The sequence below is a fragment of the Cynocephalus volans genome, chromosome 4, assembly GCF_027409185.1.
Source record: "Cynocephalus volans isolate mCynVol1 chromosome 4, mCynVol1.pri, whole genome shotgun sequence".
NCBI lineage: Eukaryota > Metazoa > Chordata > Mammalia > Dermoptera > Cynocephalidae > Cynocephalus > Cynocephalus volans.
The window spans coordinates 64,673,662-64,689,058 of NC_084463.1; the positions used below are offsets into that span (position 1 = coordinate 64,673,662).

The 15,397-nt window shown below is 37.3% G+C and overlaps 2 pseudogenes; one reads left to right on the forward strand and one right to left on the reverse strand.

Moving 5' to 3' along the window:
• Positions 1–7,545: 7,545 nt before the first annotated feature.
• Positions 7,546–10,943, reverse strand: LOC134376168 (tripartite motif-containing protein 51-like; annotated as a pseudogene).
• Positions 10,944–11,188: 245 nt separating this feature from the next.
• Positions 11,189–15,069, forward strand: LOC134376169 (ferritin light chain-like; annotated as a pseudogene).
• Positions 15,070–15,397: the final 328 nt, after the last annotated feature.

A 15,397-nucleotide genomic window follows, 5' to 3' on the forward strand; every position in this document is an offset into this window, starting at 1 on the left:
GGTACAACCACTGTGGAAAACAATATGGAGCTTCCTCAAATAAATACAGACCTACCCTGCAACACAGCTATCCCAGTACTGGGTAAATATATGAAGGAAACGAAAACAATATATCAAAGAGACACCTGCACTCCCATATTCATCACAGCACTTTTCACAATAGCCATGAGAGGAAATCAGCCTAAATGTCCATAAATGTATGAATGCATAAAAAAAGACTGTGGTATATAGACACAATGGAATACTACTCAGCTATAAAAAATACGATACCTATCATTTGCAGCAACATTGATGGAACCAGAAACCATCATGTTAGTTGAAGTAAAGCACAAAATGACAGATATTGCATCATCTCATTAATATGTGGAATCTAAAAATGAAAGTTGTTCTCATGGATGTAGAGAGTGGAATTGTGGTTACTGGTGGTTGGGGGCAGGCAGGAGGAAAAGTGGTGGATTAATGGGTACAAAACTATTATCTACACTAAGTGAATCATTCTGCAGTATATTCATGTACTGAAGCAACATACTGTACCCCACAAATATGTACAAAATAATGTTAGAATATTTTGAATAAGAAATTATAAAAACAAACTAAAGGCTCTGGAAAATGTGTATGACATAACCCTACCGGGAAGATGAGAAAAAGAAGCAGAAATATGTGTATAAGAAAAATCAAACACTTAAGGAATTAAATGTCATTTCTCACAAAGTCACGAACTTTTTTTATACTAAAAAGTATCAGAATAAACATGCAACGTTACTTCAAAAAGTCTGTGGAACGACAGAATTAAAAGATAATGCAAACTTTTCAATGAACTTTTTAGAATGCTCTCATGCTATTTAAAATCATATACAGTATGATTGGGACTGTTTTCAGAAGATATGTATAGATGAAGATAATCTCTCTCTCAACAGAAGGTCACACATAGGGACAAATAAAACATCAAAAGAAAATTGCCATTATGAAGAAATGTGCAGTTGCTACGTGAGCTAATGGAAGAAATCACTTGTCTATGTTATTTCCATTTTGTCTTCTTCACCTGTACACAGAAATACTTGGTTTACCACCCATGGACAAAACAAGGTGGGAAAAATGATGATACATATAAAGACACACTAAAATTAATCACCAAAATGAGTGACCCAAATTAGCCACTTTCAATGCTTTATTTTGTACTCTTTAAAAACCCGCACCATTTACCCCAATACAAAATAGTTATTATTATGTCAATCTTGGTTAGACTACAACCTTTAGTTCAATACTCTTGCTTTTAAATAACCTTAATGTAAAGGGTATCTATTGATGAGAGAAGAGCAATATATTCTACAATCATATCACACTTGCTATCAAAAGATCATCCACTTTAGGAAATATGTAAACCCCAAGTTAAAATGACAACCAGTGTTATCTAATATATTGTGCTTATAAAATAAATAACTGGAAGTAATCAAAATTCCCATTCTGGACCAGAATGAGTCCAGGCGATTCTCTCATTCCTGTTACTTTGCTGTGGTAACCAACGCCACATTTCCACAGCCATCACCAATTTCTGGATTGCTGCTGAGCACTTTAATGACCAAGGCTGCAACCTGAAGTTTCAGGAAAGTTAGTACTTTTCACATTCTACAACAAGAGTTTCCAAGGAAGTTAAGATATCACGCCAAAGAAACTACATGATAACTAGGACTTTCTCTCTAAAAATTCACAATCTGTATGTATAAGGAATAAAAATAAAAGTTACGTCATACTATACATTTAAATAAAAAGATAGAGATTAAATTTTTCTAGCTCAAGAATAAACTGAAAGTAACTACATAATTTTTATTATCTTGGCACATTACTTCTGCTTGGGAAGCTCTTAAGTATACTGAGAGTCGAATTATTCCTCTATTTTTTATTTTTAAGGGAAGAAAGTAGGGATTCATCTACTCAGAAACCTGTACTCGCCTGATAATTGGCCTCATCAGCATTTGTAGCAAAATCCACCCAAAATACATCGAACAAGGTCTGGGGTTCTGTTTTCTCTGGGCTCTCTGGATGGCAACCGCAACTTTCTGAGGTCTTCGCAGGCCAGCCAACTCCAAATGACTCTGAGCACAACACACTTTGCTTTTCAAACCCCTTTATGTGAGGATCCTTGTAGCCATGGTGTGATGAGTTTTTTCAGCAGGTAGGACCAGCTGAAGGACCTGTCTTCTTCTTATTGATTACATGAACTCACTAGTGCTGGTTTATCCCCATCATTGATGTTTAAACAACACCCACCTTGCAAATTCTGGTCTGAGTTTCTAGAATTTCACATTCTGCTTGCATGCTCACTCTCACCTGTGACAATATTTAATATGATGTATGAATATATGTCCTTCTCTTCCTTGATAATTTCTGCCCTCTCTACACTATGTTCTAAAATAAATACCACGGAACACTGTTGTTGGATCCTATGGTAAGAATATGTTTGGTTTGGGAAATAATCACCAAATTGTCTTTCAAAGTGTCTGTACCATTTTGCATTCCCACCAGCAATGAATAAAAGTTACTGTAGCTCCACATCTTCCCCAGCATTTGGTGTTGCCACCTCTTCATATTATTAGATGTCAATTAGTACTTGTTAATAAATTATTATTAAAAAAAATACATTAGGATAAACACCATGATAATCCGGAGTAAAAAAAAAAATCAGGAATTCCAGTTGTGTTTCTTTTCAGAGCTTGTCTTTTAGCAGAAACTGTGTTCTCTTTGCACTCTTTCAAGACCTATTTTAAAATATCCTTAGTAGATAGAATATTTGAAAGCATAGGAAATTTCACAATACAAGGAAGTTTTTTTTTCATAAGTTAGAACAAAATAGAAGGTGGGATTTCTCTATCTTCCTCTCCACAACTTCACAAAATAGAGGACAAATAGATCACAAAGTAAGCAATAAGCAAGCTGTATGAAAATCACACAGAAATGATACAGTTCAAGTATCATCTTAAACTAGGGGGATTCAGGCAAGCTTCCCATTTGAGAAATGCAGCAGAAATAGATACTTTCTGACAGAAAACTTGAAAGCAAATGTAGGTGGTAATCCTTTTAATTTAAATTTGGTACTACCAGACAGGCTTTGAAATCTGTCTGGCCAAGCCCCATTTTAGAAGAACCTTTGTCAATGTTAGGATGTCTTGCCACTTAAAATAGTACCTCTCTGAAATACAGTAAGTTGTGATTCACTGTACATTCTCCTGAAAAGAATGTGTGAAATGATAATAAAGGAAGAAGAAATATTTGTTCTGACTGCTGTTGTTACAAACTTTCTGATGACCATGCCTATTTTTCTTAGAAGTTACCACACCTCTTTCTTCAGAAAGCATTAAAACAATGGAATTGGTGTTTTTGTTTGTTTGTTTTATTTTGGATCAAAGCATGATTTATTATACGTAATTTGGGGGGGGTACAACGTTGACTACAATCACCTGTGTATGACATGTGTTGATCAAATCAATGTTCTAAGACACTATCCCCATTGAGTAGATTAACACAGGAAAGTAAAAATATTCTGTGAAAAAACTCTAAAGATCTGATAATAACTGATTGCACCTGAAATCAATTAGCACCACTTACGGATTTTTACACCAGGTTTGCTTAAAGCAGTGGTTCTCAAATTGTGGTCACCAGATCAGCAGCATCAACTGGGAACATGTTGGAAAGGTCAAATTCCAGAGACCCACCTCAGAGTTACTGAATCAGGCACCCTGGAGGGGAGCCCAGCAACATGTTTTAACAGGCCCTCCAGGTGATTCCAGGTTTTGCTGTCCTATTGCATGGCTTCTAAACTGAGCTACAGCTTTATGTTATATATTACACATAACTTCAAGTAATAGTACACACATACCCACACCTTTAAACACACAGATACATAAATACATATAGAATAAAGTTGAGAATTTTTTATTCAGTCCCGTCTAAAAGGCTTTTGCTTCTCTCTGGGTCTAATGCGAAGACAATGATAGTCTACAATCAAGAACTCAGTTATGATGTGTATGTATATTTTCTATGTTGCTGCAAATTGTAGGATTTTATTTTTCTTTTTATAGCTAAATAGTACTCTATTGTGTATATATGCCACAGTATTTTTTATCCATTCATCTACTAGTGGGCATTTAGGTTGATTCCATGCATTGGCTATTGTGAATAGTGTTGCAATGAACATGGGAGTGCAGGTGTCTTTTTGATATAGTGATTTCATTTTCTTTGGGTATATACCAGTAGTGGGATAGCTGGGTCATAAGGTTAATCTATTTTTGTTTCTGTGAGGAACCTCCATACTGTTTTCCACAATGGCTGTACTGATTTACATTCCCAGTAACAATGCAGGAGGGTTCCCTTTTCTCCTCATCCCCATCAGCACTTGTTATTTTCTGTCTTTTTGATAATAGTCATTCTAAATGGAGTGAGGAAATACCTCATTGAGGTTTTAATTTTCATTTTCCTGATGATTAGTGGTTTTGAGCATTTGAGTTCTTTATATATTCTGGATATTAGCCTCTTGTCTGATGTGTAGTTTGCAAACATTTTCTCCCATTTTATAGGTTGTCAGTTCATTTTGTTGATAGGATCCCTCGCTGGGCAGAAGCTTTTTAGTTCGATGTAGTCTCATTGGTGTACTTTTGTTTCAATTGCCTGTGCCTTTGTAGTCTTGCTCAAAAAAGTACTGCTGAGTCTCATTTCATGTATCACCCCTCCTATGTTTTCTTCTAGTAGTTTCATAGTTTGGGGTCTTAAATTTAAGTCTTTAATCCAATTTGAGGTGATTTTCGTGAATGGTAAAAGATAGGGGTCTAGTTTCAATCTTCTCTTAGTGGATATCCAGTTTTCCCAACCCCTTGTGTTCAAGAGACGATCCTTTGCCTACTGTATATTCTTGGCACCATTGCCAAAATTCAGTTGGCTGTAAGTGTGTGGATTCATTTCCAGGCTCTCTCTGTTCCATTTTTCTATTTGTCTGTTTTTATGCCAGTAACATGCTGTGTTGGTTATTATATCTTTATAGAATATTTTGAAGTCAGGTAGTGTGATAGATCCAACTTTGGTTTTTTGTTTGTTTGTTTGTTTGTTTGTTCAAGATACTTTTAGCCATATAGGGTCTTTTTGTGGGTCCATACAAATTTAACAACAACAACAAAAAAGAATGTTATAGGTATAGCAGATTATTTTAGACTAATAATAACTTAATTTTGGTGTCTAAGAAAAAAAAACAACTCTATGCTTTAATGTCATTACCCCTTTACCTTTTGAAATTCTGTTGTTTCAAGTTGCATCTTTTAATATCTTTTATATAATTGTTGTATTTGTTGTTGTCTTCTGTTTGCCTTTAGTTTTCATACTAAGGATATAAGTGGTTTATTCACCACCCTTTCAACTTTATGTTCTCTATGTACTTACATTATTCGTGAGTTATGTAACATCAGATGTTTTCTTGCTGCTCTTTAGGCCTCTCAGCAAGGGCAGGAAATAAAATTTTCTGCCTGACATGGCCTGACCCATCTCAGATGCTAAAGGAGAGAAAAGCCAGGAAGTCCCAGTTCAGGGAGCTCCTTGGGTCAACTTAATTTATAACTTGCATTACAACAAAACAAAAACAACAACAATGGTAAAAATGAGAAAGAAAGAATTTTTTAAAAAGAATAACTCATATTCCCACTCTTCTACAATTTGGCAATTAAATATAGATGACCTTTTTGTTCTTATATATTTCTCACCAAATGACTCAGCTATGGGAATGCAATATTTGGAAAGAGTGGGAATTATTGTCTGGTCTTTCAATCTTCAGAAATAAATGTATATATACATTTCACATGGAAAATCTACTAAGTCTTTAAAATTTTGATTTTTGAAGGTGATCTTAGATTTCAAAAGCACAATCTCTCTCTCTTGGGGGCCTACAGATAAAAATCTCAAGGGCTTTATTTTCCAATTCTTAACCAATTTTATTAGCACAATTATTTTCTCATTGAAGTACAGAAGTGTGTATTTATTAAAAAAGTAATATATTTTTAAAAAATATTAACTAGGTTTTTCTAGGGATGATATTAAAGCAATTTTATTTTATCCTTTTTTCTGTATTTTATAAAATGTTAATGAGAAGACTGTGGTATTTGTGTAATCAGAAAATAAAATATATATTTTTTGGTCCCACTTATTTGTAAGAAAATAGAATGGTTGATCCTTACAATTTTCCAGGCATTTGGGGCTAATTTCTAGCCCTGCATAGAAGACAGACCTCTATGTTTCCTGAGGAAAATCTACACCAGATTCTACAAAGGTGATTCTATAAAGTGATATAAAGGTAAGATTCAGTTTTGAGTTTCACGTTCCTTTGAACTTTTCTCTGGTAACTACTGCCATCATCCAGGTGAAAATAAGGTAGGACTCTTTGACAAAATTATTCTCAGCAAACCTTTATCTGGTATCTTTTCCAATAAATCTAGAAACTTGAGATGCTGAAACTAAGCTCTGGGAAAAGTTCTGGGTGGTTGGCAGAAGCCAAGAATGAACAATGCTTCAATAATCTGGTTTAGAAATTTCACTTTCCTCACCTTCAGCACATGCTTTTCTGCAGTATCCTGACTTGAGGCTGCACTCTAAGGAATACCCCATGTTCGGCAACAACCACATAAGAGCAGACCAGGCAGAGCCCTCCATCCATATCCTGTGTGTCACAGAGAAAGGTTTTCCCTCTGCAGCCTCCACAAGGCTTCTTCTCATTTGGGTGGCCTTTTTGAGAACTTCCCCTTTTTATGCAGATTAATATCAAAAATGATTTTGCCCAGTATTTACTAAATATGATTTGTAGATGCACAAACAAAAAGAACCTAAAACACAAAAATTATACCAAATTGGATGGTGCAATGTGGAAATATGGGCCTTCAATTTCCACTATAAGTATACCGTGCTGGTGGTGAGGTGAGAGGAAGTGTTGGAAAAAGCAGCTGCCCTGAGTTATCCTGGGCTTCATAAACCATCAGAAGGACCAGGAGACCATGTGGCTTTTCCCAGAATGGCAGTGTTACATGAAGACAGCACCTGGTGTATTATTCAGGGTTCTCCAGAGAGACAGAAACAAAAGTATATGTCTGTAATAAATATATGGCAGTGGATTTAGTAGGGGAATTGGCTCACAGGATTGTGAAGGCTGAGGAGTCCCACGATAGGCCATCTGCAAACTGGATGCCCTTTAGCATGGCTCAGTTGAAGTGTGAAAGCCTCAGAACAAAGGAAGCCAATGGTGCCGTTGGTTTAAATGCTGGAACACAAGAGCTGAAGAGTCTTGAGTTCTGATGTTCACAGACAGAAGAGCTGAATGTATCCCAGTTCTTGCAGATAAAGAAAGATTCATCTTTTCCTCTGTTTTTTTTTTTCCCCTCTCAGGGTCTCCAGCAGATTGGATGGTGCCCACTCATCTCGAAAGCACATCTTTCCCACCTAGTTCATTCAGGCCCACATGCTAATGTCTTCTGGAAACACCCTCGTAGACACACCCCAAAATATTGCTCTACCAGCTTTCTAGCAAAAAGGGATGCTGTATATAAGGGAAATTTTAGCAACATTAATAAAGCACACAGTTCTACCTTCATAATCCATGAATACTCCTATTAGATCAATCACCCTTGGCACATAATGCCATAAAAATGGGGAGATGGAAAAGACATTGCAGTGAATGTCCTCCTTAACACATCCAAGAAGAAAGAATCCCTCCTTCTTGTCTATCTTATCATAACTATTCTTCTCTTTCTAATAATCATTACAGACACCAAAAGACAAATTCCAAGAGTCCCCCACATCCACCTCCCTGTAATGTCTGCCAGAGGTAAAAGTCTGCACACCCCACACAAGAAAACATCCAGGTTTTGGAGAGATATAGGATGCATCATGAGGATCAAATCCAAGACTAGTCCTTCTCAACTCTCCATATAGGAGGACTTGACTATTGACTCTTTGAGGATCCAGAGAAACATCCACTCAAAAAAGAAAAAGCATACATAGACATATATGTAAATAATGAAAATTTAAAGCCCTGAGATAAAAGTTGTTCTACCAAAAGGTTAATTTCCTGAAAAATATAAGGTTACAACAGTGAGAATAGCTTAGGTTGTAATATCTAATAAATTATAGGGATGATGAAAACATCTACAGAGCAAACAAATCCCTAACCAAAAATATTGAAAATTTTTGAGAATTCAAATATTGAGAGTCAAATGTAAAATCAATCTCTTTCAATTCAGTTTTCAAATCAAAATAGCCAGTAATTTATCTCCTGAACTTTCTTTTTAGTTATACAGGTTAGTATCAGAAAGACATTTCTTATTTCTAAGTAATAGTGTCATCATTTTGAATGAGATGTGAAGATATTCCCTTATCTAAGAACCTCTAAGGGAACTGGAAGAAAATCTATATGTCCATATGTACATTTTGAAATATAACATGCAGCTTTTTATATTGTAAGCTGAAATTATTTTTGTTTTTATTACTACTTTAGTCTATAAGAAATTCCTTTTACTTTTTTACATTGTAACTCATATTTTTTACATTATATGAATACAATCTATCCACTGTGAAAAAAATTAAAAACAAACAAGCTCTAGCAAGCTATATATCCCCCCAAAATTGCTTAACAATTCAAAATTAAATATACTGAATAAATGTATAATTTTGTATGTAACAGTGAGAAATTAAGCTGAAATCTGATCACTGATCCATTTATTAAAATTTTCATTTTCTATGTGTCATTCCTTTTACTAACTGTATGACTCACTACATATGAACCTGGGTCATATTTATGTTTTGCACTATCATTAACTCTTGATATTGTAAATCTGCCTGTAAGGACATACTCAGTTAAAGGATTGCATAGTTATATGATTCATTTCTGAAAATATCTAAAACCATTAACAAAGGGGAAAATATTTCTCACGGGCTCCTAACAATAAATACTAGATCACGGGAATACAGCCAATGGGTTGACACTCACCTTGGAAGTGGTTGAGCCCATCCATCAGTCCAGTGATAGGCCCCACACTGATCTCTGGATGCAAAGGTTGGGGCGTGTGCACCAGCACTGATGTACTCCTGCAAGGACAAAGATGCAGGGCAGCCATAAAAAATATTATTCTTATATATAAGAGACTTCATCAGAATACTTTTAATGCACCAATTTTGAAATTTAAAAATTACCACCTTGTCAAATTCTTATTCACAATTCCTGAATTTTTAAGTATATTGCTAAAATGTCAGCATTTAGTCTAATTGCTCCTGCTATTGCCCAGAAATCTGTAAAGATCATTAGTCTCTTATGCCCTTGAGCATATTCAGGAATGAAATTCTGGTGTCCATTAGCAAACTTCGCTGAAATCTCCATCTGGAAATGAGGGGTTCTCTGAAGACTGGTGTGTCTGTTGCTATCTTCACAGGGTAGAAATTGCAGAACTTCTCCAGACAGGGAGATCTGCTTCCTAAAGCAGAGCTTTCCTAGAGGAAAACACAGCTGTTAACACCTTAAGGGTTTGTTTCATCTATTTTTCAAAACTTGTGCATATAGAGTCTGTTGGTATACTCTCTCTCTCTCTTCCTTTCTCCCCAGCATCTGCTGGCAACCTCTGTGAGGTATTTGACTTTTTCACCACCTACAAAACTCAGCGGTCCTCCTTCATACATGTAGGCTTTGGAGAACTAAAAAAAGTCAGGAATGAAGGGACAATTTTTTATCATTTTGTTTGTTTGTTTTTGCAACATTTGTATTAAACCTGCCAAATAAAATCACTCAGCATGACACTAAAAAGATGTATACCTGGATGGGAGAGGGGAAAAGTAGATCCAGGCAGATATTGAATTAATATCCCAATAAATTATGCCATCACTTTAGTAGATCCTGCCTGATATTTGGGGAAACTCTGAAAGATCATCTGCTGGAATTCAGGTACACACTCACCTGTGCATTATGTCTCCAAAAGCCCGTGAGAAGAAAAATGGAAACAGTGCTTTTCACAAGATACCTCTTCCACTAGGTCCGGGGTAAGATTGTGAAATGGTTTCAGAAGTTATTATTTCCCCACTGTCTTTCTTCCTGGGAAGCATTTTCTATGTCCTAACAACAACAACAACAACAACAAACAACAACAACAAGAAGAAAATCAGTCTACCCTACTGTCATAAATTAATGTCCTGGTAAAATCTGATTTTTGAAGACATTCTCAGTGTGAGAAAAGGGGGAGGAGGCCTGGGGAGTCTCTGTGCTCTGCTATAACTATGAATAAGTTAATCAGCCATCGTTCCCAGGCCCTAACTAATTCCAAAGTTGGTATACCCCAAAATGATAGTAATGCAAGCCTAGATTCCCAAATTGCTCCATCTTTCTATGTCCATGAGTTAACCTAAATGTCAATAAACAGCTTATTCTTTTTTGAATTTTCAAAAAGTCAAAATATATTATTAATTTTTAGGTGGGAAGTATTTCTTGAGGATGTTACCTTAACCATTCTACAAAATTCTGTTGTTCATGGATAAAGAAGGAGGGATCTCTGGTTTGTAGAATCCCTTAGAGAGGCAATGTCCTTGAAACTAAGTAGCTGCAGTTTTAGAACAATGTTTTTGGAAACAAATGATGAAAATAGAATAGGAGATGGATTTCAGTTGAGACAGAAAAATAACTTCACATGAATGTTCAACATCCTGATACCCCATTTGTCAGTCATTACCTGGAACAGCTCCATATCTGTTTCCTTCAGTTCCTCATATGTCCTTAATATTTCCCTCTTTGGAGCCATTCTGAATTTACTTTCCTCGAGTTGCTAAAAAATGTCCTTGCCCTCCTTTCATAGTCTCTCTAACTGATGTTGCTCCTCTTCATGAAGAATTGCAGGCATCTTCTGACGTTCAGCTGTGGTTGCTTCTCTCCTTAAACTCATAACCCTGCAATGACACTGGGTGAGTCAAACCATCAACCTATTTCTCCATCTCCTACAGAATCTCATTGATTCTGTTTTGTATCAATTATTTTTAACCCTCCAAAAAAATTTTATTCCAATTTTTTTTGCATTAGGATAAACATAGTTTTATCCAACCAATTACAGTCACTTAATTCATGATAAAGTGTTTTCTAAGACAGTCATAAAGAAAAATTAACTTCATTTCTTACTTGCAACCCCTATGTATGGAAAGGAAACCCAGTTCACGCTTGATAGATGGATTTTACAGCTATAGCAACTGGACTGGAATCTATTATTTAGCCCTATTTCTGAGATTTGGGGCAAGGTACTTTAAACCATTTTATATGTGGTGACCTCAGACTAGCCTGTTCCTTTCCATGCATTTCCTCCAGGCAAACCTGTTCTATTAAGGCTTCATTTACCATCTCACCTCCATTATCTCTCTGATCTCCTTTCCTTCAATTCTACTGTTACTCCATTCTGCCACATAGACCTCACGGTGGTTCCTTAAACCACCTTCCTACTCATGTTCCCAAATGCAATAACATTGCACGGGCTCTCTTTGCCACCTAGAATTCTCCCGCTGTGTACATGCTCATGATTGCCTTTCTCTTCAGGACTTTGTTTCAATGTGAATTTTCTAATGAGAACTTTTCTGACCCCCCATCTAAAACTCAACACGCATTTCCATGACCTACTCTTCTGTACTTTTTGTCAACTCCCCTCCTTTATTATTCTTCAAGAAACGTATCATGCTCTAACATATCATATATTTTTCTTATTTACATATTGACCATTTGCCTTTATTTAACCTTGTTAGGGCAAGGATATTTTCTGTCTTGTTTACTGTTACATTTTCTAGGTTAACAGTTGGCATAGTCTTGGTGCTCATAAAATATTTTTAATTAATATTCATTTAAATTATCACATCCTCAAGATAACCATCTACAAAGAAAAAATCACTTATTTTAAAAATTCTTTTCAAGTACTCAGACTTCTCCTTATATTTATATATCCATTTCCATATTATGGCATGTTTACATGTACCCCTCAACATACAAAACCACATCTCTCATCATATTCCCCCACCACACATGATATGTTATTCAATTATAATTGCTTAATTTCAGGGTGTCCTTAGATTTGAGCCACTGCTCCCTCTGCCTGAGATTTTTCATCCATTTCCAAATGCTGTTTGTTCACCAGCATTCAGATCAATCCTTACCCTGCCTTTGAAGTTTCACTGGAATCTTCGATGCCTCCCAAATATCTCCTATACCCAACATTTAACCCATCCCAGCATATATGACAGTCTGTCTGATGCCTCATGTAGTTGTTGGTGTATAAGTACCGTGTTGCTTTACCTGGGAATAAACTAGCATGCTTTCGGTGATATCTGTGGCTTAGCTAGAAATTCAGCACTAGCCTTCTAAGATCTGGTTGTGGTAGTTTCCATATTCAGGTTTCTGTGATTTTCACAAGCTTTTTGCCATAAAGAGTACATTTTTCTTCATAGGCTTCTCCAGCAAAATAACCATGAATTGGAGTGCCATTGAAAAGAATAATGTAACATTCATACCCTAACATATGGAGGGGGTCCAGAATGAGAGAAAAACCAGCCCCATTGAAAATAAAGAGGTTTTAATGTTTCCCTTATTTACCTCAGATGTTCGTCATATCTGGGAGGCTTGAGGCAAAGGAACTCCAGAACAGACATTCTGAAAGGACTACACTAATAGAGTCCTCTGATACCCAAGGAAACCGACCCACAGGAATTTTATTTGTCCTTTACAGAAATGGATCTTCGGAGGCATCACTTGCCCTGTGTTCCTCAGCAGCCTACTAAGATACAGTGTCTGTGAATCTTGTGCTCCTGAGATTGACAGGAGGGCAAATAGTGTAGATTTTTGTCCTCTTCACAGATCTCCTTTATCTCCTTGTGGGTCTTACACATATGTTCCTCAAAACTCAGGAATTGCCAGAGACTGGCTTTTCTGGCAAGGGAACCCAGTTTCTTCATATGAATATTGGTTTTAAGTCTCTCTGCTATGCTGATCTCTTGCATTCACAACAGTGAGCAGGAACTGAGATGTCTTGCCAGCAGAGGTAGAGACATGGCCTGCAAAAGCTGCACCCACAGCCCATGGTGACTAAGTCAATGAAGTACTTCATGCAGATGGAGCATGTGAGACCCTTCTGGATGAATGCAAGATTCTGGGATCCATGTTTCTGAGAAAGAAGTAACAGGTCATTTCTGGGCCTGGGTTGGCGAGAAGTTTCTGAAGTTCTGTGTGCATAGTGATGGCTATACCCTCTTTTCTTAAAAAATGCTCCTTAAAGCAGGATACGCTCTATTTATTCTAGGACATAAATGAAAAACTGAGGCACAAGGAGAGCTGTCAGCTTTATAGCAGACCTTACTCTGACTACAAAACTTACCACCCCTTCCACTCCAAGTTCTCACTCCCTAAAAGAATTCACATTTGTTCAAGTATTGATTTCTTGGATGTGGATATAGGATTTGGGTTGTGGTCCTAATTGCTCTAAAACAGTCATAACTGTCCCCATTATTCTTTCCAATAAGTGATAATAGATTCGGGAGTGAGTGAGAATCTCTATTTTGGCCAATGAAATATGAGAAGAAGACGGTCAGAGGGTTCTATAAAATGTCCTTAGAGAGAGGAACACAGAAGCACAGCTCCTTAAAACACAAACAAAACAAAACAGAATACAAATCAAACCAATCTAGGTTCATTCAAATAAAAAAAAAAAAGATAGAAATTGGGGTCATTTATCTTCCTGGGGATTAAATTAACTTCTGCCCGGTGCAATACAAACTCTGAACTGACTTTAAAAAAATTTTTTTAATGAACATATATTTTTATCACAACCCTAACTGGTGGGTACTATAAAGTATTATAACTCTGCTTCCTGGCAGAAAAATTGAGGCAGAGAGTTTAAGTAACACATCCCTCTAAATTTGTTTTAAGAGTTTATTTATTTATTTTAATATGAAATATATATAATCACATTTCAGCTGCAATATTTATTTTGGCAGTTCTACATAGTCAACTTTACTGTCCTTTCTTTAATAACACTGAAGAATTTAATGAAAGAACCAAGAATCTTAGAATTACAATTAGATTTGACAGGCCAGAGTCATTGTCAGGAACTTATTAATAGTTTAATAAAAGGAAAATCTCAAATCTAATGACAACGTGCCACACACATAAAATTATTCCTTAAAGTAACAATTTATTTGGTCTAACAATCAGGTTCTGAATTCTAAATTAGGATATTTCGGGAATCTCCCGATTTCCCTTCTAGTCACTGTTCTACATTTCTCATTATTATTTTAGGAATTTAAAATCAGTCCACCCAGCGGTCCTGCGGATGTCTCCTGCTTCAGCAGAGCTTGGACGGAACAGACCGGGGTGCTGCTTCCTCTCTCCCAGCTTCGGACTGCCCTCCAATCTCCTCTTTCATTCACAACCTCTGGCACCATGTTCTTGGCCACCTCCTGCTTCAGGGACTAATGAAGAGCATTTTTTGTGGTGAGCTCCTTATTGACAACCAATCACCAGCTCCCAGATTCATCACAATTATTCCACCAAGGTGGAGGCCGCAGTCAACCGCCTGATCTATCTGCATAGATCAGGTGGGAACACCCACCTCTCTCTGGGCTTGTGTTTTCACTGTGAAGATGTGGTTCTGGGGGGTGTGGGCTACTTATCCTGCGAGTTGACTCAGGAGAAGCGGGAAGGTGACGAGCATCTTTTAAAGATGCAAAACCAGCGCGGTGGCCCGTGCCCTCCTCCAGGACATACAGAGCCGTCCGAAGATGAGAGGATAAAACCCTGGATGCCATGGAAGCCACCATAGCCTTGGAGAAGAACCTCAATCAGGCCCTTTTGGATCTTCATGTCCTGGGTTCTGCCTGCAGAGACCCCATCTCTGTGACTTGCTGGAGAGCCACTTCCTAGTTGAGGAAGTGAAACTCATCAAGAAGACAGGTGACCACCTGACTAATCTCTATAGGCAGGTCGGTCCCAGCGCCTGGCTGGGTGAGTATCTCTTTGAAAGGCTCTCCCTGAAGCACGACTAGGAGCCTTGTTGGGACAATGGAATAATTTCATCAGGCCCCTTGCCTTAGGTCTGGTTGGGGGTGGTGCTGGGCATTCTTTGTAAGCAAGTTGTGTGTGGGTGGAGTTAGTGTGCACATGTGCTGAGTGCCACCTGGCTGGTGTTGACTGCCTCAGGTGTCTGCCCTGCGCAGCCATGTACTCCATTCTATGGCTCCAAGAACTGTTTTTGCTGATCACCTAGCTCAGAGACCTGTGAGTGAAGGGTTTGTGACCCAGTCTGTGAATGCACAGGAGAAGTCTGTGAGCTCTAGACCCAGTCCTAGCTCGACAAGCCTCCAGAGCCCAACA